Source organism: Staurois parvus, unplaced genomic scaffold (genome assembly GCF_062004578.1).
Source record: "Staurois parvus isolate SC_StPar_1 unplaced genomic scaffold, SC_StPar_1.0 ptg000014l, whole genome shotgun sequence".
Classification (NCBI taxonomy): domain Eukaryota; kingdom Metazoa; phylum Chordata; class Amphibia; order Anura; family Ranidae; genus Staurois; species Staurois parvus.
In genome coordinates, this window is record NW_028317810.1 from 8531143 (window position 1) to 8550806 (window position 19664).

A 19664-nucleotide genomic window follows, 5' to 3' on the forward strand; every position below is an offset into this window, starting at 1 on the left:
CTATGAGAAAACTAGTTCTGGTGGCCCTGGGGATCCCCAGGATTCTTTACTCATTAGAAATTTCCTCTCACTTCCTGTTTTGGCTGTGGGGAAAGAAGTGAAGGGAAATCTCTCCCATGGGAGATGGCAAAATAAAAAACTGGGGATCACCAGGGGTTACAACCCTTCCTTACTCTATCCAAAAAGAAAAAAAAGTTTTGCATTTAATTCTACTTTAACCTATGTTAATTTTAAATATTTAGAAAAACTCAATTATACGGTATTTATGTGATTGCACTTATATTCGAAAGCAGGCAACTCTGTTATAGCACAACTGAACTCAAGGCAAACATGTGAATACACAAAATATCCAAGTATTTGACCTCACTATTCTCCACTATATATATCTATTATAGCTTTGCCCCCAGTCTGCTGATTAGACCATGAAGGAGCATTACTACACTAAATAAATCTATGCTTGGTGTTTGACCTAAAACTGTGCAATGCACTGGAGTCTCTAACTGCTCAACCTTCCTTTCTTAGTCCTACTATTAAGGGAATGACAGGATACTAATATAAAGATGTAGTATTATACTTTAACTAGCCATATTGACTGTAATATATATACATATATATTTACATCTTTTATATGTGTCTGGAATTTAGCTGATCTTTGTGAGCTAAAAGTCAACCCAATATTCATTATTTAGTAAATTCCAATACTCTAAATATTCATGATGTCACACTGTCTCCACATTCCTGCACATAGCTAACTTTCTGGCCAGTGCGCAAACTGGCCTTCAACTTTGCTTTGCAATAATGGCTAGTGCCTCAAAGTAAAGAATCCTCTTCTCATGCTGAAATTAGATTGATTTAAACTGCGTGCAGAACTTTAACATAAACAGAATCAACTGTGCACCCACAACAGGCACAGACATGCACATACAGGCTACATTTTATAAAGGTGGAATTAGCTACCAAATGTAGTTTTCTATAGAATGCACACTTCAGCAAACAAATATATGCCAGCTAAACCATGGCATGCCTAAAAAAATAAATGTTTGGTTATGCTTTTGGGACTATTTTGGCATTTTAAAATGTTTTAAGGGCAACTCATGTATGAATAGTGCTGCACTAATGAATGGTCATTGTTAAAAGAGATGGTAAAAAACTTTAATGTGTGAAAAAGCCTCAGTAAGCCTTACATGGAGGGGTATTGTATTGTGCATGTGTGGAAATTTGTGGTATACCTGACCTGCATTGTCACCTGGCTATACAATGAAGGATTGTTCCTCCAGACATGAATACATGAACACGCATTCAGTATCATGTGCAATCTAAAACACATTGCCATATGTTTTAGATCTGTTACAGTGTGAATATGAAGACCCCTACTGACTTGAGTTGAATGGAACACTGCAGACCAATTCACCCAAATACTGCAGCATTCAGGATACTAAAAAACTGAAATGCATTACAATGCATATCTCTGGTCAATAAGGGACCCACTGACAAGAACTTTTTAGTGTACCATGCAGTTTGTCTACATTACAAAGCACAGCAAGCTGCTTGGAATCACATCTGGTGTACACAAACCTTTAGGGACCCAGAACACTAGATTGATCAACAGAGCGGCTTTAAGCAGTGGAGTGCGGGGATGCCAGCAATCTAGTAATTTATAAACAGTCTGTGAAGAAAAAAATAAATGTCCTTAAAAAATTTTTTATCCTGCATTTGTGTAGTCAGCCAGTAACAAAGTTTAAATAACTGGTAAACCTGACACACAGCATAAAGGTCAACTGTGCACCCACAGAGCTTGGTCAGAGCTTGACAAACACTTCAGAATCTTTTATATGTCACAAAGTAATCTACATAGTAAAAGATAACCAGCTCTTCAATTAGGTCCAGGATGAGTAGGAGGGGGTAGGTCAGACAACTGACCTGGGTGTGGTGTTTTTATGTGGGAGGGGGCAACATGGTGGACTACCCCCTCCTCATAATTACATACTAACCCTCCTCATTGTACGCACTGGATCAGGGGTCAACAACTGGTTAATTGCAGTTTACCCATCGATGATGGCCATGTGATGGGTAGATCAAGTTCCCATCATGACAACCCTCAATCAAAAGTGCTCTCCCCTTCATATGCATAACAGTGCAGGGAAGCAGAGGCTAGACATATCAACCCACCACTCTCCTTTCACTCTATCATTAAGTCCTCCCACACTCTCACTAGGTTACTTTACAACAGACTTATTGTCCAATATGTTTTGTTGAATGAAAAGCAAAGTGGCATGACATAGCTGAGAAATGTGACAGACCAAAGTAGCATTAAGCTAAAGGCACTGACAACTGCAAAGCTGGCACCAGGATAACAGCATGGTGAGTCTATAGCAGTGATAGAGAATTGCGGTTATGGCATTACCTAAGAACTGTTTAACTGTGACATCATGTGACCCTCATGTCACTGCTGTTATTGGGATGTTACTGAGCCTCTCCACTGACCAATGTAAGGAAAGCATTGCCTGGGAAAGCCCACTGACAACCAATTAATGATTTATCTTATCACCTTATGATCACTAGCAAAATCCACTTTAAATTAACCATGCCCCATTAAGTTGTGCAACTGACCCAACACCCCCCCCCCCCCCCCCCACTTGTTCTTTTCTGTATTTTTATGGTAGATTGCCATCATTCTGGAGTTGCCTACTGCAGATCTAGAAGTTTGGTTGGTTTGTGCTCTGTTGAAATTGCCTTGTTCCACTTCCATCTCCATACTTCTGCATTCTTTATCTGCACTTTCCCTTGACTGGATGTCCCATTATAACTACTTATCAGTCCACTGAGGCAGCCTGGCCTCCTGCTCATGTGCTCTCCCCCAGCTCCCCCAAAGGCGAAACATTAGGCCAAGCATGGACAGGCATGAAAAAGCTGGAAGCTGGGTGCCAGTGGGCCAAGGGAGCCTGGCACACCAGAAAGAAGGGGTCAAGAAAAGAAACAGAAATGGGAGGTGGGAGACCAGGGCAGAAGCATGCAGCTGAAAGAGAAGAAAAAGAGTAGAGGAAAACACAAGAAGGAGATGGGAGGAAGAGTGTGTTGTGTGTGTTCTGCTACTGATCAATTCCAAGGTAACTTGACTATTAATATACCACCACTCACACAGCCACACACTTCATGTGTAATACACACACACACACGAGCGCACACATACATGCTGCTATGTACTACATATGTACTATGCTCACTGCTCACACAGCACATCTGTAATGCTTTTACTGACTTTCCACTGCTAAGTGTGCATGTTAGCATATACTCTGTAAATGCAGCATTTCTAGTATGTTAATTACCTCCATATTGCACATACACACTCAATATACAATTCACATCTACCTCATGGTTTTCATACTTTGTGTTACTGTTTCCTACCACATGTGATATAAGATCATACTGGTAATACCAAACATGTAACACAGGCACTGCCTTTATAAACAATTACACCTGTGACATTGATCACTTCTGCATCAGTGTTTACCTGCGCATACACGTACAAAATATTTCCCAAAATGCATCATTTTGCGCAGGTGAATAACAATGCAGAAGCAATGAGCATTTACATGAGTACAGCTGCATTCACTTACTCACTTGTATTTATGGGCATAGGAAAGCACAGGGGATTTTATGTTTGAGGAATGTTTAGCTGAAAAATGTCTGTGTGTGTGATGTTACATACATGATTTTTCTTTGGAGAGATTTCCTATTATTGTGTCTTCTGTCTTTTAGACAGGAAGTGGGGGGAAAATATTCCAAATGGGACACAGGCAGAAAAAAAAGGTGCTCCACAGGTGCACCCCCCCCCCCCCAAAAAATGGGTTTCGCTATAACTCATATGCATTCCTTATAAGGGACAGAATATAACTGGAAACTGAGCTTTTCTTCTAGAATAAACAGTATTTTCCAACATATGAGTAAATCCCACTGATTTTCCTTCTATTTACTAAGCTGTGGGTGGCTGATCTCTGTAATTCTTGTAAGCTCCTTCATAACCAGCTTAATCATGCTTGACAATGGGCAACATCTTTTCCCAAAGTATAACTGTCATTGCTTAAAAGTGATCCAACCTGCTAAAATAATTTAACTTCTTGTTGTCATCCATTATGCTGTGCATTTTGTTTTTATCCAGTCAAAATATTTTTTTTTTTTTTTTTGAGATAGAGAAAGGAATAGTTATAACCCCTAATGGGTTTTCATTGCTATCCAGGGCTACATTAGAGACATTTCCCCTCCCTTAAGGTGTAGGTGATGGTAGAAATGAAGGAAAATCTCCAACAGCAGCAAAGACAGAAATAAGTGTGTTTTTTTGTTTTGTTGTGTTTTAGAAGAGTAGGGGATGGCTAAAACCCCTGTCCTGATTTCCATCTCCATCCCTGTTGCATATTTGTTGTATCACTTTCTTTCTGATGAAACTGTTGTCACTGCAACAGTAAGCGTTAGGTTACATCTATTATATGGTTCTTATGCAGGTGCATCTTTAATGATTCCAAATGCCACAAAATTCCTGTAGTGTTACAGAACTGAGTTATGGGAAACAGGTCCACTTTGGGTTTGGTTTTAATGATAAGAAATGGAAGGGCAAATATCATGAATGAAAACACAGTTAGTGTGCATATTCCACCAGATATTATATTTGATCATAATTTTTTATTAAAGTTATACAGGGCCAATAATTTGAAACAAATATCGCCCACCAACAAGCAGTTTTAAATTGTTTGTCCTTGTGGTTATGCGCCCATTGCTCCTGACATATATTTGGTTTGCAGATAAAAAGAAAAATCATTTGATATTCTTTTTTTTTATAAGTGTATATTTCCCATTATATGCTCGCTACTTCAAAACAAGAATAAGGACACGCTATATATGTTATAATTCAGTCAGGTATAATAAGGCATTTCCCACTTTGTTCTGCTGGTATCCTATTCAGTTCACTCAGAAGACAGCAATTGCATCAGATGGAAAACTTCATCACACTTTGCAATCATCAGGCAATTAAAATATTTGAAAGAAATGTAACATTTTACATTTGAATTGTAATGTTTCTGGGCACCAGCAGTATGAATACAATGTTACAATATTATTCACTAGATTTACTTGTAAGAATATAAAAATGGTAGTCTTTCAATGACTAATAGGCCATCTTAGATTAGTTCATGAAATGTATTTATTGCAGGTGTTAAAATAGCGCTACCAATTTACACAGTGCCTTACATGTATTGCACAGTATATTCAGCAGTCCCTACCTTCCCTAGGGAAATAGAAGGTAACACATGCATTGAAGGTAAGTAATAATGAGTAAAACTGATTATGTATTTTATCAACATAATAACCGACTGATTCCATTACCTTGGCATTAATATAAGTAGAGAAGAATGTGTGATACAGACAACACATTGAAGGATACAAGTAATAAAGGAGTGATCTGATCCACTTAGTTCAAAGATCCCACCCAGATGGGACCACCAGTGGATGTCCACCTTAGATTTCAGGCCAATACACAGTTGATGTCCTGCTGCCTTTATTTCTTTTAACTTCCTTCCGATACCAACCCAACACTAGACATGTGCATGGCCGAAATTTTATGCATTTGTCATTGAAAAATTTTGTTTCATCATATTCATTATGTTGAACCAATTCATTTTTGAAATTTGGTCTGGGTGGATTTGAAAAATGTTGCAGTTTTTCTGGAAGATTGCTATATATTTGATATATTACCAAATCAGTCGGATTTGAATCGGAAGGATTCAGTATTTTCAGATGCTAGTCAAAAATACCAAGAGAAATGGCATGAGCTGATTGGAAAATATCAACTGGCATCATATGCATCCAAATTAAAGAATGGAATGAAATTTGGATGCATTCAGTATCCGAATTTGAATTATCAAATGATTTGAAAAGTTTTATTCATTTCCCTACTCTCGCATTATGTGACGTCATCCGAATGAAATGATTGAAACCAATGCATTTGTTAATGACATTACTATGTCCATTCAGAGATTCATATACATCTGAAATTTTTGTCAGCAAAAACGAATTGTTACCAAAAGAAGCGCACATATCTACCCAACACTTTAGCCCAGTTATAGCAACAGTAAGTCCTGACAAAAAGATATTCCAGTTACAAATGCACGTTATTGGACTGAATTATTCATGGTCTTTTTACTGTGCTAAGGGACTTTAGTGATAACATTTCCCCAACAAAGTTCTCTGAAGTTCTCATTTCTGCTCCACTCCAGCCACTGCAAGACAGTGAGTCCAATCAAAACTGGTATGATATCATCTACTGGGTACCAATACCTTTCAGGAACTCTGCACTGATGTTCATACTTGTCAATGAGGTTATGATTACTGTTGCTGGAGTTTTCTTGTACCGTGCAGGAAGAAGTGAAAGTGATCTTCTTTCTGCACAGTACATGAACCTCTTGCAATATTAATCATAAAGTCTGTATCAGGTAAGTATGAAAATTGATGCAGAGTCCATGAAAAGTATTGGAAGGCAGAGGATAATATAATATTAGTTTTTGTTGGACTGACTGTTAAAATAGAACTCCAGCCAAAGACCTTAAGATAAATATGAATAGCTTTTTAAAAGCTAAAATAACAAATCCAGCTTTTGATGCAATATTCACCTTCAATCTAGCAATTTCCCCACAGTACTTTTTCTGACTCTAGATGTCCTCAGTCTGATGCCCAGCATCATTCAACCCACTTCCTCTGAGCCCAGGTCACCCTGGATCTACCACAGCTAATGACTGGACAGTGAAGAAGCAAGGCAAAGGTGATCTCACCCGAGTCTCACTCTGCTTTCTCTTCCTATCAGCATGCTTCTTGCTAGCATATGAACTGATTGGCTCTTTGTGCTATTTCTACTGTACCTCTCAAATTCCAGCCTTACTATACTTGGACTGCAAGAAACTGATACCAGATCAAATTCTAGCCCATGGCTTGCATTTAAAGAATACATTTACCAGTGTATTAATGATTACAAAGCTGCATTAATTTATGTGTTTTATATCTGCCTAGAATTCAGCTTTAAAGTAATCTTTTGAACAAATGGAAGGTTGAGAACTAGAAACAATGTTGGAGGTTCATAAATGACTTTGCTAGTAGTTTGCAAAATATCTTTCATACAATAGCATAAAATGGTGTTTATAAAATGTAAAACAACGATGTATTTGGATTCCAGTGTTTGAAACACAGTGCCTAAGTTATGTGCTGACTTAGCTGCACTGCATTATGGAAAACCACTTTCAACTAGCAATGTAAAGAGGTCACCAACATCTAGAATTAAATATAGCTTTCAATGGAAGATTTTTTTACATTCAATTTTATGTAGAATAAAAACAAGTTCCCAAAGTGAACTTTGTGAGCATGTTGTGATTAAAATTGTGCAGTGACATCCAGTGTTGTTTGTGTAGTGTAAGTTGGCGAACCACACATTTTAGTAATGATAGATACTGCAACATTTATGATGATGGTACAAGGCTGACCACTGTTTAGAAAAACTGATTACACTCTAAAAAATAATGTTTTGGCTCAACAAAAAAAATTAACGCAACAGTTTGCATCAAGCTTTTTAAGTTATGACAATGTCTGGTGAAATTAAGTTGAAGCAACAAACTACATTGCATTGAGGTAATTAGCTTTTCTGATAGAAATTAATGCATTTTTATTTACCGCCAACTTAATTACTGGCATTATAAACACATGTTTTTAAGTTGAGTACTTAAACATATTAAGTGAATTCAAATAGTTTTTTCAGTTTTTATAAGAAACCTTCAAGTCACGTGTACTTAATTGCTACAATTATGAGCAAGTTTTTTAAAGTTAAAGAGCAGTTAAAAATCAAGTTGATCCAAATTGATTTTCTGTATTAGTTTTTAGCTTTGTTTTTTTTATACTAGCTTTCAGAAATGAATTAATCAGTTTAGGCTTACACTAGAATGTGTTGCAGAAACCCCGCAATCTGTGTGCATTTCGCGCACCGCATTCAAATCGCACTACCCTTGCAGTCTGCAGTGGATGTCAGTGTTGCAAACACAGTGCATTTGCCGGCACCAGATTGCATGGTACAAAACAAAACATGCAATCTGGTAGCACTGTGGTTCAAAAATTGGTGCATGCATGTCTTTGGTGCGATGTGGTGTGATTTGAGCTCATTCAAAATGAATGGGCTCAAATTGCATTACACTGAACCACATGTGAATTGCACAGGAATGTGTTGCAGTTCCTTTGTGATTCACATGCACTTCATTGTGTGAACCAAGGCCCAACAATCCAATTGTTAAACAATTGACATTTTTTGCACACCAAAATCAAATCCTTAAAGTTGTACTGATGAATGAGTAAGCACTTTGCATTAAGATTTTTTTAATATTGTCTGTCTGGTGCAGAAACTGTTTCTCTACAAGACCTTTGCTATATTGTGCAACAAATTGTGGCAATATAGTGAAGCTATTGGAGGATATTGAAAGTTGATATTTTGTGAGCTTTCTTACAATTTGCTATATTCTTTCCGCATTACCCTGCGACAACCATTTTGTGAACTGAAATAAAAGTGAAAAATGTCATCTGAGTATGACTGTGCTATGGAACACATACGTTCTTCAGAGAATACTGTACTTGAGACCCATTACTTTAGCACTGGCTTTCAGTCCATCAAGTTCAAGGAACAGTTTTTGAAACAACTGAGACTTGATTTGTGTTAAGTGAATGGGGGTGGAAACTTGCAATGCAGCTCTCAATGTAGAGCAAAATTAAGTTACCAAGTCAAATTTATTAAGGTACCTTAACTTAAATTTCATTGTACAACAATGAATGCAGAAATGTAACTGTACATGACACACAATATTAAGTTGATGTAATTTCCAACATTATCATTTCAACACAACTCATGAAAGTAGGTTTTTAAATGAAAAAGTTTATTTAAACCAATAAATTAGGATTTTTATCTTGGAAATACACATTTAATTAAGTGGTGGTAACAGGTAGCTTGAGTTATTTTTTAGAGTGTAGCTTGAAAACAACTTATATGCCATCATCTGGAGATTTTGATCAACACAGTTTCTGACAACGTTTCTGATAATGACAAACAAATGATAACTCAAGGCTGAGAGGAATACTGACTTTATTCTAAATGAACTAAACTATCCTAGATCGGATGCCATGTGTTTTGAAACATTGGTGTGGCTCTGCTTCAAAGACTAGACCCTTCAACTGTATAATAGTTTTTGTGTTTTTTGGAGAAAGGCAGGTAAAGTAATGATTAAAATTTTTAAACAATTGTCAATGATGTAATTTCTTTTATGCCTCTGATGGATTTGGAAGGAATCACCTCATTGACAATTATGAGATCCACTTATTCTTATTTGGTCTGCAGCAACTGTAGGGCCCCTTATGCCTTCTCTCCTTGATAGCTATCCCTTCCATTGCTACTACTGAATACCAATATCCACACACATACAAGACAACAGTCACTGAAAAAAAAGAACAATGATCTCCTCAAGTGTTTGCCATCTTCCGGAAGTTAACCTGTGCAATCAATATTTTGACTGGCCCCATGACTTGCAAGTATAACTGACCTTACATACCACATCTGATGTGTCTACATTTTCAAATGGTAACAAGTAAAATGTAAACTTTTTCCTCCAGGAACAAATAATGCTTCAAAATATTGTACACACAATATAAAGTATGCTATAAACTAGTTAGTGTTCTATAAAACACTTCTAAGGGGCAAATGGTACAGAGTTAGAGCTCAGCTTAAAGTACTTGTTCTCTCTTTAGATGTTAAGTGAAATAAAATCAAGGTTCTTTATCATTTCATTCATTGATTAGACACTCATCCCTCTTCATACACTATTGCAATATGATTCATGTCTGCTAACACTGCTTCAGTTTCATTTGGCTGGGGGTGATACAATGAAACAAGTCAGAGAGCAAAATAATTCTGAGATCCATAGCAATTTACCATAGTTTACATGGACTAGATGACTCATGTTGCTAATTTTATACATGGTTACAAGAAAAACAATCTTCTGTAGCAAAATCCATGTGTTATTGGTAACTAAGCAAACTGGATGTTCTATGTTCATTGTAAATGCACATTTAACAGTATCTCCTACAGCTTAGATTCAACCTGAACACTGTGGAACCATTATCTCATAAACCGTGCATAAACTCTATGCTATATATTTGGGCACATTGTGGGTTTCTTGTTGACATTCAGCTGAGCAGAAAGTAAAAACATGCTCATCTAAATGGGAAACGTTTGGGAAAAATAAAGAATGGCAAACTATGTCAAAACATTCCATGATTCGTCTTGTGATTAGGTGTCTGGAACAAAAATGACACATCCATACCCACTGCACTGTATTTAGGATTTAGCAAAAAAAAAAAAAAATCTACTCAGACAGGTGCAAGAGAATATTAGTCCCTGGAACCACCTGTAAGAAGAATGCTATTAGCAATATTAAGAAAACCCATATAATTACTAATTCTAGAAATGCTTTACCACTATTTTTATCTGGTGTATTTTGAAAACAAGTCAGCATTTATGTACAAGGTCTACTGGGGAGATCTATGAGTAATTTAGGAGAGAAACCAGATCAAAATTGTAATTGCTATCTGTCAGCAAAAACATCTTCATGTTTCGTTTTCTGGGATATAAAACAAGAAAATTGATTTGGGCAGTTACTCACTTTTTGATCAAATGTAGTTGCTTCAGATTTCATTGGTTAACACCAAACCTTAAATGTTTTGATGGAGACTCTGAGAATCACATCTGTCAAATCTGTGTGTGACCATATTATACCTAAATACAATACATAACATTGTACAAGTTTTTACTGTGTAAAGCATGCAAAAACTTATAATCCAAAACCGCCTGGCATCACACACAGTAGTTCTTAGGTCCTGGCCCAATCTTAACTTGTATATATTATGTGTCTATCATTTTGAATCATCCCATTCACACTAGAAGGACAATACAACTGTCTTGGCTGCGTTAGCTTAATTAAGACATATTGCGGACCATTAGGCAGAAACATATAGAAGTATGTTCATTCAAAGTTCTTTGAAAACTGAACTTGCTGTAAAATCCCTCAGGTTATGGCAGAATTAAAATGACAACATAGAAAATCAATTTCAATTCTGTGCAAAATTGTCTCTTACATGGATCAAGAAGAAACACTGAACTCTTAGAATAAAGTTGTTTTCCACAGTTATGTAAGTTATTTTCTGTAATCCTAAGCTAAGGACATGCAGGAGTCCTGTGGGTACAAAACACATGGGAAATGCATGACATTCTTAATGAAAAAATAAAAATAAAATCTCAGGGGCTGAGAGCTGAGCTATCCAGTCTAAACAGTCTCAGTTGGGTTTTGGGCTTATATGGGAAGAATTATACTATATAGGTACCAATAACTTTTAAAACTATGACATACATTAAAGTCATTTCATTGGAATTTAACAACCAGTAAATCATAAGCAATTTGTATTTAGGGACTCTCTAGAAGGTGAAATAATGAAATTGTCTGATTGTTGTTTTGGTTATTTCATTATGTATGACTATTTTTGAAATTACATCATTTTTCTAGATCTCACAAATAATAGGCACTCAGCATAAGGATCCTTCCAGTATTAAGCTGCAGAATTTATCATGGTGCTTATAATGTAATTAAACCTTTGGTATTCATAATGGCAATCATTCTACAGCAATCAGAATGTCTACTGTGTAAAAAGAAATCGAATATTGTTATTCATTAATATAACTAATTTGCTTTTATTAAAAGAATAATGGCTATGGCTAGCATAAAAAAAATGTTTGTACACAAACTGAGGTCTTGGAAATGGATTGACTATTATAGCTAAATGCTGTGCTACATGCAGTATATAAGATATACATCAAATATGTCAACACCACCCCCCCCCCTATGAGTTTCTGACTCATTACCTTCAAAAAAAGCCTAGAGGAAGCATGCTGTACCAAGTTCACCACACGTACTTCAGGCTGTTTACCGATCAAATTATACATGGATCAAGTATCATGTATTCATAAATGCCCAGCTTTACTTCCTACATTAAAACTGAATGTTCTGTTGGATTACAGAATGAATACGTGTCCTTTAGAAAGTCTAAGCAGTTGTACTAAACGCTTCTCATGAACTCAGGCATTATCCATGCACAGACTTACAGAGCATAGAAACAGATGGGCAGCTGCGGCTTAAATATGGGCTACATACCCCTCTCGTGCTCTGCTCCCCTCGGCAGTCTGGGCATGCTGTAACTCAATCCAGCGAGCTTGCCTTCAGCACCTTGGACAGCGCTAAGGAGGTGGGTGCCTATAGACAGCAGAGCGGCACAACTCTGGAGCTGTGTGTTCAGCACCTTGCACAGCGCTCAGGATCTTCCTATAGAGAGCAGAGCGGCACTAGTCGGGAGCTGTGTGTTCAGCACCTTGGACAGCACTCAGGATGTGGGTGCCTATAGACAGCAGAGCGGCACAACTCTGGAGCTGTGTTCAGCACCTTGGACAGCGCTCAGGATGTGGGTGCCTATAGACAGCAGAGCGGCACAACTCTGGAGCTGTGTGTTCAGCACCTTGGACAGCGCTCAGGATGTGGGTGCCTATAGACAGCAGAGCGGCACAACTCTGGAGCTGTGTGTTCAGCACCTTGGACAGCGCTCAGGATGTGGGTGCCTATAGACAGCAGAGCGGCACAACTCTGGAGCTGTGTTCAGCACCTTGGACAGCGCTCAGGATCTTCCTATAGAGAGCGGAGCAGCACTAGTCAAGAGCTGTCAGTCCAGCACCTTGGAGGGCGCTCTGCACTTGTGTGGCTACAGACATCGGAACGGCACTAGTATGTTCAGCACCTTGGACAGAGCACGGGATCTTCCTATAGAAAGCGGAGCAGCAGCTTGGACAGCACTCAGGACTTGCTTGCCTATAGAGAGAGGAGCACCTCTAGTCATGGGCTCTCTGTTCAGCACCCTGGAAAGAGCCCAGGGTCTTCTTATATAGAGAGTACAGTAGGACTAGCCGGGAGCTGTCTGTTCAGCACCTTAGAGAGCGCCCAGGATCTTCCCATAGAGAGGAGCACGACAAGCAGGGAGCTGTCTGTTCAGCGCATTGAAGAGCGCCAAGGGTCTTCTTATATAGAGAGTACAGTATGACTAGCAGCTGTCTGTGCAGTACCTTGGAGAGAGCCCAGGGTCTTCCTATATAGAGTACAGTAGGACTGGCAGCTGTCTGTTCAGCACCTTGAAGAGCGTCAAGGGTCCTCTTATATATAGAGTACAGTAGGACTAGCAGCTGTCTGTTGAGCACCTTGGAGAGAGCCCAGGGTCTTCCTATATAGAGAGTACAGTAGGATTAGCAGCTGTCTGTTCAGCACCTTGGAGAGAGCCCAGGGTCTTCCTATATAGAGAGTACAGTAGCACTAGCCAGGAGCTGTGTAGCACCTCGGAGAACGCCCAGGATCTTCCCATAGAGAGGAGCAGGACTAGCCGGGAGCTGTCCGTCACCTCGGAGAGAGCCCAGGATCTTCCCATAGAGAGGAGCAGGACTAGCCGGGAGCTGTCCGTCACCTCGGAGAGAGCCCAGGATCTTCCTATTCAGAGTACAGCAGGACTAGCAGGGAGCTGTCTGTTCAGCACCTTGGAGAGCGCCCAGGGTCTTCCTATATAGAGAGTACAGCAGGACTAGCAGGGAGCTGTATGTTCAGAATCATAGCTGAGCGCTCAGGGTCTTCCTATACAGAGTACAACAGGACTGGCAGGGAGCTGTATGTTCAGAATCATAGCTGAGCGCTCAGGGTCTTCCTATACAGAGTACAACAGGACTGGCAGGGAGCTGTATGTTCAGAATCATAGCTGAGCGCTCAGGGTCTTCCTATACAGAGTACAACAGGACTGGCAGGGAGCTGTATGTTCAGAATCATAGCTGAGCGCTCAGGGTCTTCCTATACAGAGTACAACAGGACTGGCAGGGAGCTGTCTGTTCAGCACCATAGCTGAGCGCTCTCTAAGACATCTGAAGCTCTACCTCCTTCAATGGTTTTCATCCCTCCAACTTATATATGCCTACTTCACCTGCTCTCTGCATGTACTGACCTTCTCCCACATATACATCTCTGTTAATGAAATTTCTATAGATCATGTTAGAGACACACTCACCTGTACAGGTGTCTGGTGTACTGCACGCTCTTTACATGTACACCGATCTCATATTAGGCTCTGTGTGTGTTAAATTGACAGTTAAACTTCATCAACTAGGAACCACATGACCACAGTTTAGTTAACTCTTTGTTAACACAGTGATCTCCAGGTGCTGTGGAACTACAAGTGTATGCATGCTTAGTTGGTGGTAGCTAGTGCATGATTCCAAAGTTCTATTCCACAGAGTAGATTTGCCATCACACCAAGGATCTATAAATTGAGTGCAAAGGATTTTTTTTTATTGAAGTATGATCACATCACAAACAAAAGAGTGCAACGTTTCCGAGTCCCACAGGACCCCTTCCTCAGGCATGTCCTACTGCAGGAACCAGGTTATCAGCTCTGATTTATTGCACCCTGTTATATAAGTAAGGTATATGGAAACGCTAACAATAAATTGATCGTATTTGCTCCCTTTTGGTCTTTTACATATTCAATTGAAAGCCCTTTATTATATCAGTTTGACCAGAAAAAAAAGCTGTTCATCTGCCTAGATATCTTGTGAGTTAATATGTCCCTGTGCTTTCTGCCTCTAAACGGTTAGCACCTTGCTATGTTCTTGGTCTATAAAACACCTCCCCTTGTTATGGAGAAAAGAAGGAGGTGCTATGTAGTCCAAACACAGTGTTATGTAGTCCAAACACACTACCCATCCGGTGACAACGTTGCTCAGTGCAGTTGTCACCCTACGACAGTAAGTGCATTAATGACAGGATTACTAGAAGAAAATTAAGGGAAAGAAGTCTTAAAAAGAAAACTAATACAGCCACATCTAAAGACGTTAAGCTGCTACACTATCAATTGTTGTTATTGGGTTTGAATACACTTTAATAAACAACGGCAACACAGTTGAATTAAAATTGGTCTATCTCAACCCTTGAAACTATCAGAAAGAACCTCTGCAAGGTTTACATTGGTACAAACTGTTGTCCTAGGTTCCAAGGGAGTCTAAAAACATTCATTTCGGCAATCTAGTGATTAATGCTCAGTCATGGGCTATGTATGCGAGGATTAATGGTTTGATAATACTCTTCATGTGGTGCTATAATCACAGTGCTTCCTGCTGGTTGTTTATTGACACCCCGATGGTACCTACCTTTACTCCGGCTGTAGATGATTAGGGGAACGCTGGAATTCACTCCTGGCAATACATGTTACAGATATATGTTTAGAAGAATGCTGTCTACCCCCAGGACTCCTTATTATCCCACCAGCATAGGACTTCACAGCTTCAGTTAGTGGAAAAGGCAATTGGACTGGCATGCGGTAATATCTGAAAAGTCTTCTAGGCACCGTAAACTAAAGAACTCTTTTCATATTGCCAATACTACCTCTGCAGCTCCTCCTGACCAAAATTTATAGTGTGTATGACATCGCTGACAATTTATGCAGCACTTTACATAGTGTACATTCACTTCATTCCCTGCCCTGAAGGAGCTTACAATCTAAAGTCCCTATTTCAAATGTTAGGGGCAATCTGGACAGGGGCCAATTAACCTACCTGCATGTCTTTGGAGTGTGGGAGGAAATAAGAGCACCCAGAGGAAACCTATGTAAACACAAAGATGAAGTGCAAACTCCATTCAGATAGTGGGCAGAACCAGGGACCTCAGTGCTGCAAGGCAGACTTGTTAACCACTAAGCCACGGTGATACCTTCAAGAGAAAAGGAATTTGGTGGTAGCACTGAGGCTACACTATATCAGGTTGTGTATGTGTGAATGGAGTTTTATAATACTTTACCATGAGATGCAGTCACGCTGGTTGCTGCCTCTCTTATCAATTACATTGTGAGCATAAGGGCTTGTCATATTTTAGCACAGCCTTAGAAAATCATTAGCATATCCTCTGCTATTCACTGTGCCAGATTGGAGAAAGGCTGCCAGTATTTACCCGTGTGTTCCTCTTTATACATACCCACAACACGCAATTGGACAGCTAAACATAGCAGGCACGCTATAGAGACAGCTATTTACTAACGTGCACTGTACAGGCTGCTGACCTCCTTCCCATCTCCTGCTCACATTCATTAGACTCGGAGACAATCGTTTACAATGCCCATTTCCCAAATAAATGACTAATGTGCATTAACTACTATCTCAAAGGACAAAGGAGATTAGAATCAGGATAATGTAGCAAAATAGAGATGAGAGGAAGGAAAAAAGTATGCAGTTATCATGACTTTGCAAGTGCACTTTCAGAGGACTTTTATCCAGTACTGTGATGTAAAAGTCTACATAGGTTTATAATATGAATGATCGCATGACATTGGAGAGTTTTCCCTAATACTTCTCCATATCTCGGCTGTAGACATATTTGTAAATATTGTAATATTGATCTAGAGCTGTTTGCTTTTGGGATAGCAACTATTTCGGATTTGATTCCCCAGTTGGAACTGTAGGAATACCTGTCCTCCTCACCTTGAACAGGAGGCGATCTTCTATTCTACATACATATCATAGGAGCCTCTCTATTACACACGATCTCCTATTCTACATACACATAATAGGGGTCTCTATATTACATACGATCTCCTATTCTACATACACATAATGGGGGTCCCTATATTATACGATTTCCTATTCTTCCTAAACAGAATAGGAGTCTGTATATTGAACACGATCTCCTCTTCTACATGCACATTATAGCAGCCTCTACATCGCACACGATCTCCTATACTGCATACACATAATAGGAGCCTCTACATCGCACACGATCTCCTATACTGCATACACATTGTAGGAGCATGTTCATCTCACACTATCATCTATTCTGCACACACATAATAGGAGCATGTACATCTCACACGATCTACTATTCTGTACACAATATAGGAGCATGTACATCTCACACTATCATCTATTCTGCACACACATAATAGGAGCATGTACATCTCACACGATCTTCTATTCTGCACACACATTGTAGGAGCATGTACATCTCACACGATCTTCTATTGTGCACACACATTGTAGGAGCATGTACATCTCACACGATCTCCTATACTGCATACACATTGTAGGAGCATGTACATCTCACACTATCTTCTGTTCTGCACACACATAATAGGAGCATGTACATCTCACACGATCTTCTGTTCTGCACACACATTGTAGGAGCATGTACATCTCACACTATCTTCTGTTCTGCACACACATAATAGGAGCATGTACATCTCACACGATCTTCTATTCTGTACACAATATAGGAGCATGTACATCTCACACTGTCATCTATTCTGCACACACATTATAGGAACATGTACATCTCACACTGTCATCTATTCTGCACACACATTATAGGAACATGTACATCTCACACTGTCATCTATTCTGCACACACATTATAGGAACATGTACATCTCACACGATCTTCTATTCTGCACACACATACTAGGAGCATGTACATCTCACACGATCTTCTCTGCACACATAATATGAGCATGTACATCTCACACGATCTTCTCTTCTGCACACACATAATAGCATCCTCTATATCTCACTCGATCTTCTCTTCTACATACACACCTGGGCTACTATATAGTGCATCAGGAGCATGCTCTATGACATGCAGTAATCCAGGGCTGATTTTCTCCATAGTAGACAACTAATAAAATCCTGTTCAGAGCATATTATACTTCTGTATGTGAGAAGCTCCTTGATTTCCCAAGTGAATGTCATTAGCATATAGAGTGGACTCAATGTAGCATGTTGTGATAGAAGTGTTTTGCAACAACACACCGATCATAAGTCTAAGACAATGTCTAACAAAGTTCTCATTGATACTTCTTCCCTTCCTTTGTATATACATAAAATGTCCCTGCAAACGTGGAAAAAGTCCTACAGATACAGTGACTGGGAAAGCTTAACAGGAGTCATATAGAATAATAAATACACATTCATTCCTTTCACAGTAACTTAGCAGAAAGCTAAAGATCAGATGATACCTGTAGGACAACTTCTATGATTAGAGGATCTGCTACCTAAGCTAGAGTAAGCATGTGCAGTCCTCCTAGACAGATAACAGCTGGCACACTTACCTTTGCTGGGTTGGGATAAAGAGTTTTCTACCTGTAAATGCTCTCAGGTATCCAGCTCTTACTTGTGGAAAGTAAACCAAGCAGAGTAGCAGAGGTACTCACCTCCAACAAGCCTTGCCTCCTTCACAAAGAGTTTTAATATCTGCTCTGCTCTTGAGTAATACACAATAGGGACATGCACGTAAAAAAAGCTCTCCCACCCCTTTTTCTTCCTCCCTCCCCTCTTATTTACTCTCCACCCTTCTCTACCACTCCAAGTAGGAGACAGTACTGAACTATAAATATGTTGGGAGCCAACAGACAAGGCATGAGCTCAGGCAGGCTTGTAAGGAGGAATTTATTACTTAATGTACCTCCTTTATTCTATCTTCATTGAAACGAATTAACTTTGACATCCAACCAGAGTTTTATGGGTGTGGAATGAAACCAAACAGTCCTCATTAACAGAAAGCCAGCAGACAAAAAAAGGCATCTGTTACATAACTTAATTCCTTCACATCAGCTCACCATGTGGGCAATTAGGAACCATTACTAATAAAACCAAAGAAGTTATTGTACTCTTTTTTTTCTTGATGTCAGTGTGAGCTTTACCTGTTGACAAGGCTCCACTTTACTCTTAGTGCTAATGAGATTGAGAAGGATTTGCTGAAATACTCATTAGACTGAGACGTTGTTCTTGCAAACGAAATAACTGAGATAGCCATAGATCCTGCAATTCCCCTTGAAGATGAATCAAGAGCCAGGTGGGTATTGCAGCCCCTTTATGATGTGGCCAGGATATATCACAGTGTGGATTATTAGCAAGCAGATATAGAATGTCTTTGAATAGCTTGGGGTGCTTGTAAAGAGTCCACTGTAATGTAGACATGTGGTGTGTAGAATATTCCTGAATGTACAGGGCTGCACTGTTTTATTATTCCTTGTTTGAGTATATTTTACTGGATGCATCCCACATGAACAGATCCCATGGGGGCTGAGAAAGAGGAGATTCTGTCTGTGTTTTGTTTTTTCCTTTGCTTTCCAAAATCCAATTATCTTTAACCATTATCAGTATACAAACTCTAGGATTGCTGCTATAATCTTGCTTTAAAAGCAGCAATATTGACCTTTATACAATATAGTACAGTCCAGTAATCTGCTGCTATAAGATGGCACAGCTGCTGTCACTGTAGGCTAATGCTTCTGGTTCACTTTAAGATCTGTATTTCAGAGGAGCTCCTATAGTAACATTAGCAAAGATCAGTAATGAAGTAACAATCTACACTACCATGCCTGTGACTGCAGTTGTAATAATTGGCCAGTTCCTAATGACACTCATATGCACACAATATTTCCTACAAATATGACAAATTCTAGAACAGAGCCTTCCGGCTGCA

At 39.2% G+C, this 19664-nt stretch overlaps 1 protein-coding gene across 5 annotated transcripts in view; it reads right to left on the reverse strand.

The window, feature by feature from the left end:
* The window catches only part of NOS1 (nitric oxide synthase 1), a 182831-nt gene extending 164391 nt beyond the window's left edge, over window positions 1-18440 (reverse strand). For 3 of the 5 annotated variants that reach the window (XM_089677186.1, XM_089677170.1, XM_089677194.1), the window contains exon 1: window positions 18289-18416. The gene's annotated coding sequence lies outside the window, so the exon portion shown is untranslated. Of the gene's footprint in view, window positions 1-12272; window positions 13175-18288 lie in introns of those variants that run through there. The other 2 variants (XM_089677183.1, XM_089677179.1) reach the window with 2 other exon arrangements.
* Window positions 18441-19664: the final 1224 nt, after the last annotated feature.